The following is a 23,730-nucleotide window of genomic DNA, read 5'->3' as shown; positions in this document are numbered from 1 at the left end:
AGGAGCTCATCAGATCATGTTTATTAGGACATGTTGGTGGAGAGAGTAAAGGATTGGTTGAATATACAATTCAACAGGACTGCATGAGCTATTGACCAGTGTGGGAAGTGTCGACCTGTGGGCAGCACATCAAGGAATAAGAATAGATGTCACCAGGGAGTAAGTGGAGACAAAGAATAGGCAAAAGGTCTGGGTTACTGGGTACATCATTGTTGTAAGACCTGAAGGAAGAATTTCTTTATAGCCAATGCTGGATCCAAATATGCTGAGTAAAAATAGCAATCTATTATTGTTGTCTACTGAAGTAACATCACCTGGTAATGTTATCTAAATTTCAGGTGTTCATAATTGAGAATCAATGTGTAGATACTACTTAAGGTCGCCATTCAGAGTCCTCTTAGCCAATATAAAAAATGTCATAAACCCTCATGTTTTAGAATAGATTTTACTATGTTTACAAACAAGTATTTGTTCAGTAAGATGGTTAAATTATTTTTGTTATATCAGTTAATATGTACATTTGGGACAGAAAAATAAATGTTTTTCATGGAATAAGGTTTTATTATTCAATGGATTCCAACAGATTCTCTTCAGTGAGATAATTAATCTGAGAATATGTCTTTGGATTTACAATATGGCAGTGTAATTGGAGAAAACTGAAGTTATATATCTTAGTGTTCTGAATTAATCACACATTATTGTACAGACACTTTCTATTAGAAGTCAGTGGGGGAAAAAATAGCAAGGTTGTGTTTAATTTCAGAATCAGGTTTGTTCCAAACAACTTCGAAGGTCAAACTTGGTTCTAGATAATTCACTGCTTCGAAGGAATTTAAGGAAGCTGGGGTGGTTTTGGGGTTAACAGAGGAATTCAGACCTTTGGGTTTGGTTCAGTCCATGACCCCACAGAGCCACCGCAAGTAACTCTGGATCTACTGAGGATGTTACTGCGGGATTCAACTTCAGCTCCAGGTTCCTTGTGGTTCAAGTGGATGCCCTGAAACTGGATGAGCATCCCTGGCATGGGAACCCCCCATCTCCCCGCTGGGCCCCTCCTGTTCCACAATGGGTGATGTTAGTGGATTTGGTAAATCACTTTCCTTTGGAACTCTGAGGTCTGCAGTTTGTACTACAACACGTCTTTGTATTGTGTATTTCTCATCTGTTTTGTCAGCTGAGACACAGAGCAAATGTTTAGCAAAGGATTCCAAACTCTTTGCAAGACTTAAGCAATACTAAAAGCATGTGGAATGTAATCTTAGTTTCTCAATTGCACGCTGATATTTCTAAATATAAAAACCTCTTAAGATTTTTTTTTTCTCGATGGTTGATTCCTATTCCTTAGGGAATATACTGAAGATTGTGTCAAGTATAAGAGTAGTTGCGAGCTGGAATTAGGGCCTCACTTTGCTACTTAACTGGATATGAGAACCTGCCTGTTGTTTAGCAATGTCAGCTCTCTAGGTACTTGCTTCCTCACCAGTAAAGTGGGATCAATAGTAATACTCTGAGATTAATTTAAAAACATAAAATAAGATCATTCATTCAAGTGTTTAGCAGAATGCCCTGCACCTATAAATGCACAGGAAATTGCAGTTTTTTTTTTATTACTACCAGTCATTCTTAGTCTGTGGGTCCTGTTTATACTTAAAACTTTAAAATATTTTATTGGTCTTAAACTCTAACTTTTTTTTTGGTGCAGGACATTTTCTAAAATAATTTTTGTTGAGATAACTGAGTATATAAAATAAAGTATACCTATGTTAAGTGGGAATTTTTGTGAGTTTTGACAAGTTTACCTTGGTAACCACTGCAGTCATCAAGATTGAGAGTATTTCCATTACATCAATCAAATTCCCTGAGGCTTTCCCAGATAATTTTCCCACTTCAGCCCCAAGGAAACGCAACTGTCTCTGTTTTCTGTCACTGTAGACTATGTTTGTCTTTCCAGAGATTCATATATATGGAATTCCCCACAATCAGTATGCTTTTGTAGCTGTGTTTTTTTTTTCATAGTGTAATATTTTCAATATTCATTTGTGTGGTTGCTGAGAAGTATTCCATTATAAATATAATGACTTTTAGTCATTTACCTGTTGATAGACATTTGAATCGATGTCAGCTTTTCACTATTGTAAATAAACATCTTTTATGAATAAGTATTTGTGTGGTCTGGGTATATACTTTGACCACACAAACCTTTGGAGATCATGAAGATTCAACTACTGTGAATGAGGATCATTTATGTGTAAGTTTTTTTGTGGTCACATCTTTTTATTCCTCTGGTATATAAATAGGAGTATAGTTACTGGGGCATAAGGTAAGTTCATTTAAACTTTCTAAGAAGTTGTCAAGCCTTATTCTGAGATAATCAAATATTATTCTGTTGTACCTATGAGAGCATTATTGGATGAGATCAAAATTTGAACTTGCAAACTGGATAAAACAGATCTCCTGATTTGGGTGGTCTGATTAATTTCAAGTTGATTTTTATATCAGGTATGAGAAAATAGATTTTTTTCCAAAGAGATATCTAATTGTTCGAGCCCCATTTATTGAAAAACAATTACCTTTTGAAGTATCTTAGCATCTTTAGGTCATAAATTTACCAGAGCTCCCTGGTAGCACAGAGATTGGATACAGCACCATTAAGCTATTCCCAGACAGTGCAGCATGAGTTAGATCCCTGACCAGGGAGAGGCCCCACATGGCATAGCAGACCTCCCTGTTTTGCCCACTGCTCCCCCAGCAGTGGATTTCAGTAGATCTACCTGTTCTGCTCCCTACTCTCTCTGGTGAATGTTCTCACCCTCTGCACCTTTGGCTTATACCGTATTTCTTATATGCAAAAATAAATGGACCTTTTAAAAAATAAATTTACCATACATCAGTCTGTTCCATTAATTTATATTTCTAGTTACAATCATCACATTGTCTTACTAGAGCTTTCCATGTCTTGGAATGCAGTTGATTTTTGTATAAACCTTATAGCTCTGAACTCACTAAACTCACTAAATTTGTAGTTGTATTAGCTTTGTGTAGACTTATTAAGAGTGTAACATTCAAGGTCTTCTCAGTCTTGTTAGTGTGTGCTTCATGTATTTTGAAGCTCTAATAATGGATGCATACATACTTAGGATTGTTGCAACTTCTTGATGAATTGTGGTAAAATATTCTGATATTTCCTTTGTCTGATTTTAGTAAAGCTACTCTAGCTTTCGAATGCTCAGTTTTAGGTGATATAGCTATTTCATTTATTTTGTCATATCTGTATATAATGCAGTTTCCATATAGACAGCATATAGCTGCATTTTTCTTTTATAACTTTTTAAATTGCATTATTTGGTCAATTTCATTTAGATAAAGGAATTTATAGGTATGGTTGGATTTAGGTATGTCATGCTCATAGTTTTTAAAATCTTTATTCTACTTTCTTTTTAAAGCTTCTTTTAGAATAAATGATTATTTTGTTTAAGATTCCTTTTCATTAATAATATGGGCTGAAGTATACCTCTTTGTATGTTTTTAAATGTTAACTCCAATAGCTTTTGCTCTAGATTTTCATTCCAAAGATATTACTGTAGCAAACATAAAGGGTAGAGATCATAGTCCTCTGAAATAGAAGACTAGCTTGTTTGCAATTTAGTATAATAAAGATAACATCTCACTCCAGAGCAAATGTTGGCCATGTTTGTTTACATCCATTAAATAGGATTGTGACTTCCTAATCTCAGATATGATGCGAACCTATAGTACAGTTTCCACCTAAAGCTGCTTCTGTTTTCCCCCTGGAACTTGGCAAGTGATATAAACCCCACTTCCGTCAGTAAGAAAGTTCTTAGTCTTCTGCCAGAATTCTTATAACAATGGAGTTAGTTAGCTTGCAAAAAGGGTAAAATCTGAGACTCTTCCCAGTTTTTTTTAAATTATAATAGAATTTTAAACTAAGGTAACAAAATGAATAACAATGCAATAAATAGATTTAATTATATAAAAAATCACATTAATTGACAATACCATATATGTGGTAACATATACCTCGAGAGGTTGCAACCTCTATTTCTTCCCAATTCTTCAAACGTTCTCAAGCCTACTTTGTGATTTATCACCCAGCTATGAATTGTGTCTAGGGGAAGGAAAAGGACAAAAAGAAACTGAGCATGGATGTCTCTAGCTGCCTGTAATGTGACCTTTACTTGATTAAAACCTTATGTCCAAATCCTCCATGGAGGTTTGTGTCCTTTAAATTATACAAACTGTGTCATTATCACAGGGCAGATTTAGGTTTTCAAATCCTAAATAAGCATGCATGCTAACCTTAACAAATCAACAGAAGGTGCTAGAAAAGGGTAAGGCTGTACTTTGCTATCTTGAATGCTAACCTACCAAGGTTATATTTTAGCAAGGATAGGTTTATATTGTGATTAAAATGACTAAATATAGATTTTTTTTTGCGATTTTGCTAATATAAATTAAGAGCATATTAAAAACTCTTGATTTCCAGACATACTATAATCAATCAATTCAGCCACTATGATTGAGTAGATGTAGAAAAAGAGAATTATTATTAGAATTGAGACACTAAGTACAAAAAAAATATGACTTTCCTTTAGGGAAAATAATTTTTAAGTAGAGTTGGACCACAACAGAAGGAAGAGGAAAAGTAAATGGTGTGGATGATGGGTGAATGTGGCGATTTGGTACTGGGGTCGTTAGGAACTTCTCCAGCATCTGCGATTTTCTCCGCTGTTTTCCAAGTAAAACACATAACGTAGATAATAGGAAAAAAAAGCTTAAAGATAATGAAAAATGGTGTGGAGAATGTAAAAGAGGAATAAAGAGAAAAATCCGTGGGACAGAAAGTGCCGGGGCCGTTTTTGATGACGGGATATCGCATTAGCTCTGCCCCTCAGTTTCACTATATAAATGGCAGGTCTGCTTCAACAGTAGAGGGCATTTAGGCAGGCGTCAGAGGAAGGAGATGGATTGTTATTGAAATGTCGCAGTAAGTTCTTCAAAAGATGTCACATAGAGAAGATACGCTAGTGCGTATAGGATAAGTGCTGGATAGAGAGAGACTGGTCATTACAAGTGTGATTAAATGTGAAAAACCAGTAGCAAAATAGCTGCAGAAGATTTCTGAGAGAGTGTATGTTCAGTGTTCATTTTAGTCAGTCAGGTGATAGTGAAAATGAGAGGTGTTCCTGGAGGTCTGGGGGGAAAGAGGCAGGTTTCTCACAGAGTGGTTTGGGATTCCAGTTGGCCAAATGTGGAATTTGTGGTACACGATGAAGATCAGAATGAAGGAGGAGAACATTCAACTCTAAGAAACGCATTGTGTTAGAGGTTGCTACAGAAGTGGAGGACTCGGCTGTTCATTTCTTCGTCCCTACAGTATGTCCCGCTCCCCATCCGGCGCTGGGCGGTGGACCCACACCAGCCGGCGCTAGCTCTCAGCAGCTCTTCACACAGAATAGTAACATGGCAGAAGCATTTCGGTGTAGGTACATTTTGATTTTTCACATTAGTTTGTGGACTACGTCTTTGAGCTTTCAACTTTCCTCCTGCTTTCCATGTTCCCAGAGTCTCCTACAAGGATACAAGATTTATTATCACAATTATTCCTTCCCCCATACCTCACCGAGGGTCTGCTTCAATAAATGAACCTGACTGAATGCTTGGTTTTGAAAAGCTAACATTAAAAAAAAAAAAACTAAATTTAAGTCACACTTATTTGTTTAATTCTTAGTGAAAATAAACAAGAATTCTGTAAAACAGGTAAACGCATTTTGATGGACATGTCCTATCAATGGCATGCAGTCTTTCACTATATTATTGAACCATTTAAAAAAAAATAAGACTTATTTCTTTATGCATACAAGAACTGGGGTATAGACCAGAGGTGTGGAGGATGAGAACATTCACCAGAGACAGAGTGGGGGACAGAACAGGCAGACCAACTGAAATACACTAATGAGGGAAATAGTGGGCGAGACAGGACAGGTCTGCTGTGCCATGTAGGTCAGCTCCCAGCCAGGGATCAAACTTGTACTACAGTGGCTGAAGCTGGCTTCAAAGTGCTGAGCTTTAACCAGTTACATTACCAGAGAGGGCCCTGAACCATTTTTTTTTTTTTTAATTATTGAAGGAATGAATCATCAACAAGTGTAGTCTTTAAAGAAAAACAGCACTTACCATCCAACAAAATGCATTTTTTACATATTTATCAGTGTGACATAAATGTTCTTTGGAATGATGTGACCTTATCTTTAAAATAAACACTTTTTTTTTTTTTAAGCAATGCAAGCATAGCAGTTTGCCAGAGACATCAAATTTGAGTACCACGAATAATATTTATTTAATATTGATCTTATCAAAATAGGATACTACCTTTTTTTTAAAATTTGTTCATAAGGAACTTTTATGTATCAAGTTGATGCCATTTTAAGATATTGTTGCTAAACTTGGAAAAAGAAGTATTTGGATTCAAGCTTTCCTTTAAAATGTTTACTTTTAATCCATGGAAAGTCTATACCAAGCATTCCACTTCTAGGGAATTGTTCACAAAAGATCTATTTAGGCTCAGAAGGATGCTCCTATTATGTGATCCTTGACTTCGTTGCAAGTTTCATTCAATGTATACATGCTAGTTTATAAGTTGCGCTCAGGAAATGCATGCCTACCACAACATAACATCCAGAAAGGGAACGAAATTATTATCATAAACAAGTGTCATTAAAATAGTCCACCTTTAATGCATAGAATCAACTCACCAACTTAGGTTGAGTCCTGTATCTTTTCATTTGTCATGAAGAACAGCAAGGCATTAAACAAGTGTTATGTGCTTAACTACAGGTTATTTCTTAAATGGTAGAATCATCCTCAGTCTCCTGGGAGTTTTTAGTACATTGGCCACAGACAACATTTCTTATATATTAGACTATGTGGTCATCACAGAGCACTGTGTTTAGCAGTTGTTGTGGACAGATGGGGAGATGGAAACTGCCCACAAATATAACCTGTCAGAGACATTCAGCTGAAGGCCATGCCTGAAATTGGCAACAATGTCCGACATCACTGTATTGAGCGTGACATCCACAAGACCAGGCTTCTGTGTAAGGGGCTAACTGAATTATACACTGATTCCTAATATGACTCTTCATTTTCTTCTCTGCTCCTGGCATCTACTTCCTATTCCAATAAACCTTTAGGTAATATCTATACTGTGGTAGTTTGTCTTTTAAAGGTGAATAAAATATGGACCTTGGAGTTTAAGGACTCATGGAAGAAGTACATGTTTCAATAGACGTATTCCAGAGACATCTAAAGTGTGTTAAGTCCACTATAAAAGTGCATAGAGCTTACAGTGTTATTAGAGAGGAAGCAGTAACTTCTTTCTGGAAGGCTGTGAGGCTTCAAGGAAAAGGCATTGACTGGTCTGTGTCTGAAGAGTTGCATGTGATGTGTGGTGGTTTGTGGGTATGAATCTTGGCAAGGAGTTGAGTAGGTGGGAGAGTCAAGGTAGAGAAGGGATGCTATGCAAGATACAGAAGTGTTTTACTGACACAAAACTTCTCTCTTCATTCACAAAAAAAAAAAAAACTGAAGTTACTTTGAAGGACTTTCATATTTAATATTTAGTAGATAGCTGTTGGGCTCTAATACATGCTAAGAATTGTTAAGAACACTTGTCACTTGCTCACATCAGTCAACAAAACAGACAATGATCCTGTTCCTCATGACACCTAATCTCCAGCTAGAGAGACAGTAAACAACAGTAAACCCAATAGGCAATTTAATTATGTAGTATGGAAAGTGATACCTGCTATGGAAAAAATGAAATTCAAAGTGTCTAAAGGGCAGCCAGGCTAAGAGGGGGTAGGTATGCCTCATGGATGAGACGATTTTATCAAGGGCTTGAATGCCTGAAAGTATGGGGGAGTAAGGGTAAAAGAAGAGTAAGGCAGCCTGTGTGGTAGCTGCAGAATGAGCATTAGAGTTTTCTGGAAGTGGGTTGGAAGGAGGTGAGGAGAGACTAGGTAGGTTGGCCAGGTGGAGGGGAGATTTTATCTGGTCTTTTAGACCTCTGTAAAGGTATTTAGGATTTCAACTTTAAGTAAAATTAGAAATGAAAGTTGTGGGTCCTCCCTCGTGGCACAACAGGTTAAAGCACAGCACTGAGAAGCTAGCCTCAGCCTTGAGTTCCATCACCAGCCAGGGAGCTGACCCACATGGCTTGACAGACCTGTCCTGTCTCACCTGCTGCTCCCCTCAGCAGTGTACTTCATGGATCTGCCTGTTCTGCTCCCCACTCTGTCTCTGAATCCTCTCACAGCTCCTGCACCTCTGGCTGGTACCCAAGTTCTGTATGCATAAATAAATAAATCTTAAAAAGAAAGAAATGAAAGTTGTGGTTTTGAGCAAGCAGTGACATTGTAGACATTTTAGAAGGGTAATTCTGCTGTTATTTTGTGAATAGATTCAGCAAGGACAAGTTTGAAGCTGGGAGAGCTATGAGGAGGTTATTGTAATCATGCTGAGAGGAAAATTACCACTTGAACTAGAGGTCTAGAAGTGGAAATGTTGAGACAATATGGATGAAGGTTATTAAGAATAGAAGATATTACTGGGTGAAGAATTTGAGTGGAGAAAGTGAGTTTTGTATGTGTTGACCTTGAGACTCCTGTGAGATCACCACTCATTTGTAGTTTTGTTTCCCTTTGGTGAATTAAAGAACTTGTGATATTTGGGAAGGACAGTGTATGTTTAGTGGCAGTTAGAGCCACGGGGAATTCAGAAATCCTTCCTCTAGTACATTTCGGTATTCTACCCAATTAAGATTCCTGAAGTCTGCTTTGCTCTGTCATTCTTCTCAGCCTTGGTAACTACCTGTTGTTCGGGAAGTAAAATTGCCTTCATGTATCATAAAAGTTCCTTTTTGATGTGATCTGTGGTTCTGCTTGATCTCCCCGATATACCTTATTTATTCTGTTTTGATGAAACCTGACTTACGCTGCACTCGTCCCTGTGATTTTCTGCATGCTGTTTTGTTTAGCCAGATGCACTGGCACCTTCTCTGTAAAAGAACATGCTCCTTTTACTTACACTCATGCTGTCTTTGTTACTAACATTTTATGTATGTTGTGTTCTGAACATAATTCTTAAAAAGGTCTGAAAATATAATTAAGATCATTTGAAATATAAAGTAGGTTAATTTGTCTTTTTGAAAGAAGGTTTTAAAATTTCCCTTAATAAAATACAGTTAAAGCACAAATCACACAAGGTTACAGCAATGCTAAGTCCCACTTTCCCATAAATCTAAGAGGTGGATTGTTAGACTTAATTTACTCTTCCCTATTTACAGCTATTCGGTAAAGCACTGTCTCTTGTAAGCAGTAAACATCTGTCATGTGATTAATATGTCTAGGAAATTTTAAGTCATGCTCTATAATTGAGATTTCATTAATTGATGTACTCACCAAAACCTACTCTGAGAAAGAAAAATCAATGCATTGGATGTTGGACAACACTGAATTAATAATCTATTTTCAATTAATTGATGATTTGATCCTTCAAGCAAATTGGAGAAGAAAGATGACATTCTCTGCATCAGACAGAGTAAAAGAACTAGAGATGTTTTCTTTCAGCCAATTCTATTAATTGAAATTCTAGTGTGACATTTAAAATCAAACTTCAGCCAGGGTGGCTCACTGGTTACTGATAGTTCACCGGCAAAGCAGAGTCAGTGACTGACCCAGGGTTCGATCACCATTATACATGCAACCTTGCAAGCTTTCCAGTATCAGCCTTTGGGTAGTGATAGAAATGGAGTTTTTCCATTTCCTCCCACTATACTAATTTTATAAAATATCAGACTTCTGAATTCAATTAGTTCTTAATTGTTTATAAATATTTATAAAAGTTATGCTTGCATACGAATAAGTTCACAGAGTGAGCATGAGAGGCAAACACTACCTAATGAAAGTTAACTATGAAAATACTATAGTGTGCATGCTAATGAGTATAATGGAGAAGGATTAAATTCTTTTTACTGCTTATTTATTTGTTTCCTCCTAAAGTGTATTCTCTAAGAGAGTAGGGAATTTCTTGCTTGTACCACTGTGACATCCCCAGTATATTATATTATACTGTTATATTGCCTGTAACAATATAGATGCTCATTAAATACTTGTTTAGAAAATAATAAATGAATGAGTGAAACATTGATGCATGATTAATATTAGAAAAAAAGAGCTATACTTTATTTTCTACTTAACCTACATTTAATTCATCATGAAGAAATTTCTACAATTCACCTGAATATATTTTGTGACTTCTATCTGGAACCTTCTGTGTTTTCTAAATGTCTGTACTGTATTCCTGTAAAATGAGCACACATTATCACTCTATGGGAAAAGAGAGAAAATGCTCCTTCCAGGTCCCATATGCCTAAGTTAGTTACTTGATTTGGAAGAAAGATTCTGTTCTTAGTCATTACTCACTCAAAACTTTTGAGCTGGAGACTGAGTGTAAAATTCTCAGGGCACTTCTCAGTCTTTTACCTTTTGTGACCTACTGATTTTATAACATCTCTGAGAAATTCTTTCCAACCAGATGCCTCCCTTTTTAAGTACATAATCATTTTAAATGTACTTTCATTAGTGTGTAGTCAGCATACACTAAGCTGTACATATTGAAAACATATAGATGTGGTGTAAGTATGTGTATATATTCACATATATATGTGTGCGATATAAGTATATGTATATATTCACACACACATCTCTATATATATAAAACTGAAAACAGTACCATCATAACCACAGATTCTTGCATCACTCTGCAAGCTCTCCTCATGTCTTTATGCTTATCTGTTATTGCATTCCCCTCACTAGCCCCATTCTCAAGCATCTTTATTACTATAAATCATTATGCACTTTTGTATTTTATAAAAATGGAAGCATACATTATAAATTCTTAATCTTTACTTAGCCAATTTTACTAAACAGTGATTTTGAGATTCACTCTTATTCCATGTATCTCAGTTCATTCTTTTTAGTTGAAGAAGATTATGTCATTCTGTGGATATAATACAACAGTTGTCCTTTTTCATTTACTGCTGCATAGTTGAGTTAGTTCCAGTTACTGGAAGTTACAAATGACATCCTTATAAACATCCACATTCAAATTTCTAAGTGAACATACATTTTTGTGTACCTCATGTAAATTTGGAGAAACTCATGGGTTATGTGCTGGGTAAAAGTTTAAGTTTTTAAGAAACTGCCCAGTTATTTTCCAAAGTTGGACTTACCACCTTAGATCTCCATCAACAATGCATGGCGGTTCTAGTTACACTGTCCAGCATTTGTTATAGCCAGTTATTAATTTTTTTTCCAATCAAATCCTATTAGATAGGTATGGTGGCATTTCATCATGTATTACATTGCGTTTTTCTGATAACTAAGGTGGGTGAACATCTTTTCCAGGTACTTTTTGGCCACTTACATATCTTCTTTGGTTACATATTGTTCAAATATTTTCCCTATTTTCTTACCGAGTGACATGTCTTCCTAAAAATGAGTATTCACAGTTCATTTCCATATGCTCCTGAAAGTCTTTGTCTGGTATAAGTGTTGTGAATATTTTCCTTTAAGTCTTGAGATGTCTTTTCATTCCCTAATGATGTATTTTGAAGAACAAAAGAGGTTTTAATTTTGATGAATTATACTTCACCAATTTTTTTTTTTAAATTGGGACTTTTTTTTTAAAAAAGATTTATTTATTTATGCATACAGAACTGGGGTACAAGCTAGAAGTGGGGGAGATGAGAGGATTCACCAGAGACACAGTAGGGAGCATAACAGGCAGATTGATGAAGTACACAGCAGGCGAGTCAGGAGAGGTCTGCTGTGCCATGTGGGTCACCTCCCTGGGGGGTGAGGGGATCAAACTCATGCTGCAGTGGCTGTGATAGCTTCATAGTGCTGAGCTTTAACCTGCTGTGCCACCAGGAAGGGCCCTAAGATGACATTTTTTTATGTCCTAACTAAGGTTTTTCAGAGGACATTATTGCAGAGGTTTTACTCCTGCAGCTTCCTTTTGAGACGATAAAGCTTTGGGTCCTTTATTTTGTTCAATAGCTCACTATGACTTATCACCTTTATATAGGGTATGTAGGAATGGTTACTGTTAATTTTTTTCATAGTTGTATCTAGATGATCTATCACTTCTTGTTGCAAAACTTTCCTCATTGAATTTTATGACATCTTTGATAAAAATGAATTGAGAAAACATATTTTGTTATATTCCTTACTTTTATTCTATTCTAAATGTCTTTTTTATTTGCAAGTGCCAAACTCTACTGATTATTGTAGCCTAAAATATACAAAGGTTATTTCATGTCCTTTGTATTTCCATATACATTTTTGAATTAGTTTACCAAGTTCAGGTTATTTGTCATGGCATCTTACAAAACTAATACAAATACCATGACAAATGATTAGGAAAAGAATAGCCTTTTCAATGAAAGGGTATTCACTGCAAAAGTATTTGACCCTATACATACAGATTAATGTAAAATAAATCATAGAAAATTTCTTCAAGTTTTAAAATTTTAGAACTACTCTCCTAAAGAGCTAAATCTTTAAAACTCTTATGAGGTAAGTTGTAGTGACCTTAATTCTTAGAAATGATAAAAACAAAGCATAAACAATAAAAGAAAGAAAAGATAAATTGAGCTAAAAAAGAAAAACTTTAAAACTGAAAATGATTGCAACAAGAAAGTGAAAATACATGTCAGAATCAGGAAAATTATTTGTATATCTGATAAGGGACTTGTATCCAGACTATATGAATGTGTACAATAGTAACAAAAAGATAATGCAATTAAAAATAAGGTAAATGATATGACTAGATACTTCTTCCAATATACACATGACAAATAAGCACATGGCAATATACTCAATACTTTTAGTCATTAGAAAAATGACATCAAGGTTCACTTAGGTACCACTTCATATCCACTAGGGGGACTATACTAAAAAAGACCGATGATAACAAGTGTTCATGAGACTGGGAAGAATTATAACTCTCATATGTGACTGGGGAGAAGGTCCAGACACACAGTAGAGCTGTTCTTTAGAGTGTTATACATAAGATTTCCATATGGCTTAATAATTCCCCTCTGAAGTGTATATTCAAGGGAATGAAAACATATTTGTACAAAATGTATGTGAATATTCATAGCAGTGTTATTCATAGTAGCCAAAAAGTAAAAACAATCCAAATGTAAACAGTCGATCAATATATAGTATATCCATACAACAAAATTTTGTCATCGAAAAAGTAGGATTGAAGTACTGATACATGGAAAGACTTTGAAATAGCATGCCACGAGAAATAAATCAGGCACAAATAACCACATATGTTTGATCCCATCTACATTAAATGTACACACTTAGACAAGTGGATACAGAAAGTAAATCAGTAGTTATCTGAGAACTGAGAGAACTGTGAAGTAATTTTTATATAGGGTTTCTTTTTTAGGGTCATTAACCAGTTATACACTTAGATTTATATGGCTACGAAACTGTAACTAAACAGATCCATTTAATTAGATGAATTGTATAGTATGCAAATTGTGTCTTGATAAAGATGCTAAAAATGTCATTTAGATAAAATCAGTTTATATCAGCCATTGCTTTTTTTGTGTTTGTCTAGGAATCTGAGAGAATAGAAATTATGGAATTTCCTGTTTCTATTCCTTCATGCTATTTAAACTGTTAGTAAGTACATCTATGATAATGAGACAGGTCCTTTTATCTCTATAATAACCTAGTTGAATTCTGTTTTATATTAAATCACTATATTGTTTCTTTTTACACTGTCATTCTTTCATACATTTATTTAACCTGTCATTGATTACATATCTAAAATTTCAAGCAAACTATTTTGAGGGTTTTGTTTTTTTTTTTAACCCACGCTGTCAATGTCTACTTTTATTATAGCACTTAAACTGCTGACAACACTTAGTGTAACTGTGGTCTAAAGTAAGTCTACCATCTTTGTTCTTTGTCTCATTCTGCTTTTTCTCTTTAGTTTTCTCTCCATTGCCCTCTTCTGAATTATTTGAACTTTTTAGTCTTTTAAAAAATAGCTGCTATTTTTATGATCCTGTTTCTTTGCAGTTTTAAAAGTATTTGTTTAGGAATTAAAGATGCCTCCCTCCCCTTTCACAGTTTACAGAGTCAATATGACTTCAGATAAAACATAGAAGCCTTGCAGTGAAATAGGTAAATGCGCACATTCTCTCTGACCTTCATGTCCTAAGTGACCATACGCATCTCACTGATAGAAAGTTAAATACGGAGTAGCCAGTGTTATAAGTTTTAATTGATAATAAACATAGCTACCTAAAAGCTTAAGAAAAAGCTCAGTCTTTTAAGTAAGCAATTATCATTTCTGTTCCTTTTATTTCATTCTTGAAGACTCATTTTGTCTCTGGTATTTCCTTTCTACCAACAGAATTTAAGCATTTCTGATAAAGCAGAATTTATGGTATATATTCTTTTTTTCTTTACCTGTGTATATTTTTATGTCACCTTTCAAAAAGTACAGCGTTTTTGCATGAAAGATATGTTTTTTTTTTTTTTTCGTAGTTTAAAGACTCCCATTGCTTTTTGACCTCCAGGGCAATTTTTGAGAAACCTGTGGTCCATATTCATTATGTTGTTATTGCTTTCTAATGCTTTTCTTTACCTGTGTTTGATTGCTTTGGTTATGGTAAGTCTAGATGTAGTTTCCTTTGATGTTTCCATTGCTTGATGTTTGCTGAATTTGACAGAATTTCCCAAATCTGTCTGTTGATTCCCTTTAACATATTTTTTATGGTCTCAGTTCCTATTTCTTTCTTTCTTTCTTTTTTAAGATTTATTTGTTTACTCATACAGAACTGGGGTACAGGCCAGAGATGCGGAAGGTGAGAGAATTCACCAGGGACAGAGTGGGGAGCAGAACAGGCTGACTGATGAAGTACACTGCTGAGGGGAGCAGCGGGCGGGTCAGGAGAGGTCTGCAATGCCATGTGGTCACCTCCTGGGCAGGCAGGGTTGGAATTCATGTGGAAGTGGCTTTAGCTTCTTAATGCTGTGCTTTAACCCGCTGCGCCACCAGGGAGGGCCCCTCAGTTCCTATTTCTTTAAATAATCTTCCAGCCCCAATGTTTTCCTCCTTTCTGTCTGGCACACCACTGACAAACCTGATGTTTTGATGTGTGTCCAACAGATATCTAAAGCTCTGTTCATATTTTTCAATTGTTTTCTGTCCATTTCATTGGAAATTTTGTATTTATCTTCAAGTTTTTTTGACTATATTTTGTCATCTCCTACTTTGTCCTTGATCCTATTCAATGAATTTTTAAATTTTCTCAGATTGCTTTATTTTAGTTTCTACATTTTGTATTTGTTTCTATTTTAATGTTTGTTTCTGAGAATTGCTATCTTCTGATCTTTTGAATTTGCGTATACTTATATGTCCCCAAATCTAACTCTGTTTACAGCTTTTTTTTTTTAAGATTTATTTATTTATTCATACAGAACTGGGGAACTGGGGTACGGGCCAGAGATGTGGAGGATGGGAGGATTCATCAGAGACAGAGCGAGGAGCAGAACTGGCAGTCGACAAAGTACACTGCTGAGGGGAGCAGCTGGTGGGTCAGGAGAGGTCTGCCTCGCCATGTGGATCTCCTCCGGGGCAGGCGGGAATTGAACTCATGTGGAAGTGGTTTAAGCTTGTTAGTGCTGTGCTTTAAGCCGCTGCGCCACAAGGGAGGTCCTGCTTACAGTTTTTTTGTCGACAGTTCCAACTCCTTAAGTCATCTGGATTTAGGCATCATTTCATTATGTTGCCTGAGAGTAGTCACATTCTTCTGAATGTGTGTGAAATGATTGAATCCCGGGCCTTTGAATGCGGCGTTGCATGGACGCTGGTGTCTACTATACTTACTTGGAAAATGTATTGATGGTTTCAATACCTTATTATCTGTAAGCAATCCGTTCACTTTGATTCAGAATGTAAATTCTCTCTTCGTTTTTGTATGGTTGTGGAAGTTCAATCCTCGAAGTCTTTGCTATTCTCATTTGCCTTCGTGTTACACGTGCACAAGCAATCTTTCAGCTTGAGACTTTGATAGTGAAGACATAGGATTATTGAATCCCATTCTCTCATTCTGTCTCCTGGAGGATTCTCCCTTTTTACTCTATTTGCTAGCCTCCCTTTGCCTGATGCCAGAGAAAGAGAAGCAAATTCGAGGGAGGGAAGGTTCCACGCACTTGGTGCTCTAAACCTCAGAATCCTCCATGCACTTATTTTGTTTAATCTGATTAAGTGATTTTTTTGTAGTTTGTCTAGAGTTTTGCTGGTAAGAAGCAGGAGGGACAGGCTATAGTGACCTGATCCTTCACACAAGAACCAGAAATTTCATATGTGTAATATTTGAAATCAATATTCAAATGTCATTGCTATTTTAATGTTCACATCTTTACATGTCACAAAAGATGTGTTACAATATATTACATATTTGGCTTTAACTGTAACCAAGTGAATTCAAAGCATACCACATTATCCCAATAAGTATTTTTGAAAAAAAAAAATAATCTTCCTTCCCATTGATCCGAAATATTTTTTTATAGTGTCTTGTAAATTTTATTTTTTTGATCTAGGAATGGCTGAGGTGCAGAATTTATAGCAGGTGGTGTGAGTTACCCTTTAAATTGCTCACTGGGTTTTTTGAAGTCACCTGAAATCCCGTTTGTAGCAATAAAGAGAAAGGATGGATCCTGCCGATACCTTTATTAATTTCTGGTAGATGCTTAGCGATTCAGAAGTGAGATCTTTTTGTCTAAGATATACAAGATAAACTTTGTCGTCAGAATTTGTTGTACAGTAAACTCTAAATCTGTGCTAGCTGGTGTAGATTATGTTCTACGATCTGAATTTTACGATCAACATTCCCCTCCTCTGCACTTTCGTTTTCCACTCTTTCGTTTCCTGGCTTCTTTTGTTTTCAAGCTACTTCAAAAGCAAGCAACAAAAAAAATCTTTGCAGATTTTGTAATAATGGTTATAGCAGAGAGTAGGTTGGTCCTACGTAGAAAACTTTTACCAGACATTGTTTTCAAGCAGAATTATTACTTTTTTTCCAATGAGTTTTAAGCATATTAAACTAAATTTATTAGAAATGAAAATCTACAGATGCTAATATTTGATAACTTTTACAATTCAGGGTAAGATATATAATTTTCCTAACTGGCATATTTTTGAAGCCAAAATTTAGTTACTGAAGTCATGTATAATATGTTACATACACTGAAAAAGGACTTGTTGATATGTCTGTAAGTTCAGCTTAATGATTAATGGCTTAAACACCAGGATAACAAGAAGAGTTTTAAAAAGTTTATTACTTCATGCCGGTAATTTTTTCAGAAGTTAAACTTTTTTGCTAATATGCAACTTTACTTTTGCCATATTTTGAAAGAGAGGAGAATGAGCCCAGTGCAAAAAGGTCAAGCAGCAATTAAAATAAGGGCATTTACTCTAAAGAAGTTTAAGGGGAAAGCTACACTCTTTTTAATTAATGGCAGTTATTGCAGATCAATGACCTATTGTCTGTGGACATGGGGTCACGGCAGATACTTGGTGAGCCATGGTGCAAGAAAGCAGAGGTGATGCCAGTGGTACTATTAATGTCACTATAATTAGATATTAGCCAGTCAGTTCTTTGTCCTTAAGCTCATTTATAACAGGAAAGGTACAGAGTGGAGCCTCTGCATTAAAAAATGACTATGAGGAGAATTTTCAAGTGTTTTCTGCATTTCCCATAATATGAAATTAGAAATTCAGGGATTAAAATGATGTTTATGTTGGAAATTTTGAAGACAGTATTGATGTTAATAAAAACAAATAGCTCACTACCAAACATATTTCAGCTAGTATTTTTTAATTTAGGAAAAGGGAATAGAAGAATAGAAGGAAAGCATGCCAAAAAATAGTAAAATCATAATTTGTTTCTTTATCTTTAATGAAGGATAATTAGATTCTGAAACTACTTGTAACACATCTTAATTCCTATTTTTTCAAGAGTCAAGGAAGTAATTCTCTTCTTTCTAATGGTGCCCCCCCTTTTTTTCCATTGGCTGCTAAAATGCTTCTGGGTTCCTCATAAACTTTCTGGGGTCACCCAGCAGATTCATTATGACATAGTCATAATTAATTATGATCTGCTTGTTTTATTTGCTCTTCCAAATAATGTTAACAAGCAATACCTGCAAATTTCCCCAGTTTTATCCAAATAAAATAACGTTTTAGTAATGATTTTTAAAAAGTGATTATAAAAATAATCATTTAAACTTGTCTACTAAGCATTTAACACTAGAGAGCACAATACTAAGAAATTAATATAATATTTTTATTTTAAATGTATATGTGTATACAAGTTATGAATAAGACTTGAATAAGACTTTCCAAGTTGTTGCACTGTCATGTTTTGTTATTATAACATTGAAGTAGTTTAATCAGCTCAACGTTATTTCATTTTTTAAGATTTATTTTTATTTATTTATGCATACAAGTACTGTGGTATAGGCCTGAGGGCAGGAGAGGGTGGATGAGAGACTTCACCAGTGTCAGAGTGGGAAGCAGAACAATCAGCTCTCCTGAACACACTGCTGAGGGGAGCAGTTGGTGAGACCGGAGAGGTCTGCTGCGCCGTGTGGATCAGTTCCCTGGCCGGAGATCACACTCATGTTGGAGTGGGTAGCCATATCTTGATAGTGCTAAGACTTTAATCCGTGTGCCTCCAGGGAAGTCCAACATTATTTCATTTTTCAGGAACTGTAGCAGTTCTGATTCTGGCTAATCATTGTGATAAATTATACTGAGCATCATTTCATGTTTGTATTTGATATTCAAAATCTTTTGTGAAGCATCATTTGTTCAGTTTTTAAAATGGGTTGTTTTGTTATTACTGATTTTGAGTCCTAATATTCTGTCCACTCTTTTACTCAGTTACTGAGAAAGGGCAATGCTAAATAATAATAAGCGTGTTTAAGTCTTCAAATGTAATTATGGATTTCTCTCTTCTTCCCTTAAGTTCAATCTAATTTCGTTTCATGTACTTTGAGGTTTCCATTTTTAGATGAAGACACTTTTGGAACAGTTATATGCTAGTGATAATGACATTTAATCATTTTTAATCCTGGTGATTTTCCTTGCTCTAAAATTATTTGGTAATAATGTAGCAATTTCTTTTGGTTAGTATTTATGTAAGGAAATTATCTCTTTGCTTTTAATCTACTGTTACACTTAACCAGAGGTGGAAAGCAGTTATTACTCATAAACTATTATAATAGAAGCTGAGAAACTTCTGATCTGGTCTCAACTCCAAATGCAGCATGAATAAGAGGAGATTTATGACTAAGTAGGAGTCTTGGAGTTAGTGGATAGAAAATTGCTAAGAAGCATCAGACATAAAAGGAGTTTCTGGGCCCTCCCTGGTGGCGCAGCGGGTTAAAGCACAGCACTGAGAATCTAAAGCCGCTTCCACATGAGTTCGATTCCCGCCTGCCCCGGAGGTGACCACATGGTGTGGCAGACCTCTCCTGACCCACCCGCTGCTCCCCTCAGCAGTGTACTTCATCCATCTGCCTGTTCTTCTCCCCACTCTGTCTCTGGTGAAGCCTCTCACTGCCCCTGCTCCTCTGGCCTGTACCCCAGTTCTGTATAAACAAATAAATAAATCTTAAAAAAAAAAAAACTTAAAAAAATAAAAAATTTTAATTGAGGGGTCTCCCTGGTGGCTTAGGGGTTAAAGACACAGAGCTATTAAGCAATAGCCAGCCACTGAAACCTAAGTTAGAACCCCAGCCAGGGAAATAACCCACATTGCACACCCACTGCTCCTCTCAGCAGTGTATTTCAGTAGATCCACCTATTCTTCTCCCCATTCTATCTGTGGTGAATTCTCTCATTCCCCCAAACTCTTGGTCTACACCCCTATTCTCGTACACATAAATAACCAATCTTTAGAATAATAAATAAATAAATTTTTAATTCAGTCTGACAATCTATGTACTTTATTGCCTTGTTTAGACCATTTATAATTAATGTAATTGTCATGTTTATTTTCATGCCTATTATTTTAGCACTTGTGTTCCATATTTTGTTCCTCTGTTTCCCCTTTACTCCCTCCTTTTAGGCTATTTGAATAATTTGTAGTAATACCTTTAATTTATCTACTGGGATTTTTACTATATTTCTTTGTAAATTTTTGATGGTTGCTCTAGGGATTATAATATGCATAATTAATTTATCACAGTACTTAGAATTAATATTTTAGCACTTTATGTAGAACATGGAAATCTTAACGCTTTATAATGTTCTTTATCTCCTCCTTTTATATTGTAGTTGTCATATGTATTGCATACACATTGAAAATCTTCCCAGACAATATAATCCTTGCTTTGAGCCATCATACATATTTTAAAGAATATAATGGGAGGAATAAAGTCAATCACATTTCTCAAGATAGTTTCCATTTTATTTTCTCTTCCTCTTTACCTGAATTTCCAATTTCCTCTATAATATAGTTTCTCTTTTTCTGGAGAAATTTCTTAACACTTTAAAATAAAAGTTACATGTTTCTAGAAATTTATACATCTTCCTGATTATCAAAATATTGTCATAAATAATTTATATTCAACTCATGATGAATTTTATTTCTATGCTCTCAGTTATAATGTCTCCTCTTTTATTTCTGATCATCTTCATTTGATCTATTTTAGTTAAAAGTTTATCTGTTCCATTTATCTTTTTGAAAACAAGCTCTGCATTTTATGAATCTTTTCTATGTCGTTCTAGATTTTCTTTCATTTCTGCTGTGAATTTTGATAATCTCTCCTGCTAACTTTGGGCTTGGTTTGTCCTTTTTCTAGTTTCTTGAGGTGTCAACATAGGTTGTTTTTATTTGAGATCTTTACATTTTCTTAATATCTGCATTTATCTCTTAACTTCCCTGTTAGAACTACTTTTGTATCACTCCATTGATTTTTGGAGTACGATATTGTCCTTTTCATACCTTGAGAATTGTGTTTCACTTTGTATTTTATTGACCCATTGCTTGTTCTTCTTAAGGATTTATATATCTTTGTTAAACTTATTTTGTTCATGTAGTGCTTCCCTGGCTTTATTAAATTGTATTCTGACTCACTGAGTTTCCTTAAGACAGTTCTTTTAAATACTTTATTTGAAACATCACGGATCTCCATGCTCTGGAGCATGGAGTTGGTTATAAAAAAAAAATTATTGTGATTTCTTGGTGATAATGTGTTATCTTACTATTCATGTTTGTTGAAATTTTGTGCTATTGTGTTTGCATTTGAAATAATAATCATTTCCCCCAGTTTTTGCAAACCACTCCAATCTATCTAAAATCATCTCTCTCTCTCTCTCTCTCTCTCTCTCTCTCTCTCTCTCTCTCTCTCTCTCTATATATATATATATATATATATATATATATATATTCATATGTTCACAGAACACTGCATGGTTCATGGCTGGGAATGAATTCTATCTTCCTATTACCGGATAGATGACCGAATGAGATGCCTCCTAGATGCTATGATATATGGCCTGGTTATTATAACTCCCTTAAAGACTCTCTTGGCCACAGATGCTGAATTATTGTTGTTAGAGGCAGAAGATAAAATGAGGGATGTGTTCGCCCTCCCTGGTGGCGCAGCGGGTTAAAGCACAGCACTGAGAATCTAAAGCCGCTTCCGCATGAGTTCGATCCCCGCCTGCCCCGGAGGTGACCACATGGCGCTGCAGACCTCTCCTGACCCGCCCGCTGCTCCCCTCAGCAGTGTACTTCGTCCATCTGCCTGTTCTGCTCCCCATTCTGTCTCTGGTGAAGCCTCTCACTGCCCCTGAGCCTCTGGCCTGTACCCCAGTTCTGTATACACAAATAAATAAATCTTTAAAAAAAATAAAAAAATAAATATAAAAAAAAATGAGGGATGTGTTATGTTGCCATGATGCAGACATAAGTCTTGTTTCCTTTCCTTGACAGGAAGTATCTAAAGATTCCATGTGTCTTCAAATGCTAGAAATCAATAAGTCTTTTCACACAACTTATAATCGTTCCCAAGCAAAATTTTGTTAAATTATTTTTAAAATAACAGTAATTTCCATTTATTATCACTTTATTTATTTTTAATTTTTGCATAGAAGATCTGGGGTACAGGCCAGAGTTACACAAGGTGAGAGGATTCACCAGAGACAGAGTGGGGAGCAGACCAAGCAGATCTACTGAAACACACTTCTAAGGGGAACAGAAGGTAAGCAGGAGAGGTCTGCTTCACCATGTGGGTCAGCCCCCTGCCTGTGTATCACATTCAGGTAGTAAGGATGCTGCTGTGGAGACTTAAGCCCCAGGTCACAGGGAGGCTCCCTTTTATTAATACTTTCGTAAAAATAATATTATTTATAATAATACACTTGGAAGAGTCATGTATGTTACCAATGATTATATTTTACCTTTCAGTGTCTCTCAGTATCAACTTGCTTTGACCCTCCTATTATCATCTTGACAAACCAATTTCCCTGTCATCTTTCTTCCATTTAACTTTGTTCAATTACTTGAAAATGTCTTTGATTTGTTGCAGTTAAGTTCAAACTCATTTATATCTTTTGTAATAAATTGGGGACTCCTCAGGTTACAGACTCATTTGTTAATTTTTGTATTTATCATAATCTTTTATAGTTATTGCTAAATAGTGCTGGCTGATTGTTTTTGATGATTTTGATATTTTAGTTAGTTTTAGATAAGGAAACCATAAATGTATGCAGATCATTTTACAAGACTTCAGTCAATATGAATGAAGATGTCAACTATTAGGAGTGAATAGAAATCTATAACATAATTAGATTTGGGAAAACTTTGCAACCAAATGTAAATGGTAATGAGTGGACACGTGAAATATATTTGATGCTTTTATATCAACAAAATCAAAAGAACCATCTAGGACATTGTTTCCCTGAGAAAAAGGCTATCAAGAGCTTAGTAATTGTGGGAGTAGGTAGGAAAAACACATTTAGGTAACTATTCCTTATACAATTATGTTTTGCTAGAATATTTCAGGTTTGAAGGAGCAAAAGTAAACAGGTTAGTTTAAATGGTAGGAGTTTATTCTAAAGAGGTGAAGCTACTTAAAAAAAATAGGACCTGGAATTGTGTGTACATACTATCACCTCAGTAGCCATTTTCTTTTTCTCTTTTTTTTTCTATCAGGAGGTCTATGCTTTTCCTTTTTTTTTTAACTTTTTTTTTTTAAATTTTATAACAGTTTATTTTTACATCATTTTGTACATTTTTTTTTTTCCATCTCAGTTGTAATCCCCACGGGTTTCCCATTACCAAGTCACCCGTGTGCCATCACCATAGTCCCGTGCATTTCCCTCCCTCTCCACCCCCACCCCCCCGTTTTTGATCCCGTTCCCCACTCCACCCCCGCAAAATGTCTCTGGTATATGGTTGTTCATTATTTTTGTTATTTTCTCGCCTGGTCCATTATACTCCTGCTATGAGTGAAACCATCCGGTATTTTTTTTTCTCTTTCTGTCTTATCTCACTAAGCATGATCTTGCTTTTCCTTTTAATGCTGCTCTAATTTTATC

The sequence above is a fragment of the Condylura cristata genome, unplaced genomic scaffold (assembly GCF_000260355.1).
Source record: "Condylura cristata isolate star-nosed mole 26May11 unplaced genomic scaffold, ConCri1.0 scaffold00014, whole genome shotgun sequence".
Taxonomy (NCBI): Eukaryota; Metazoa; Chordata; class Mammalia; order Eulipotyphla; family Talpidae; genus Condylura; species Condylura cristata.
This window is presented reverse-complemented; position numbering follows the sequence as displayed.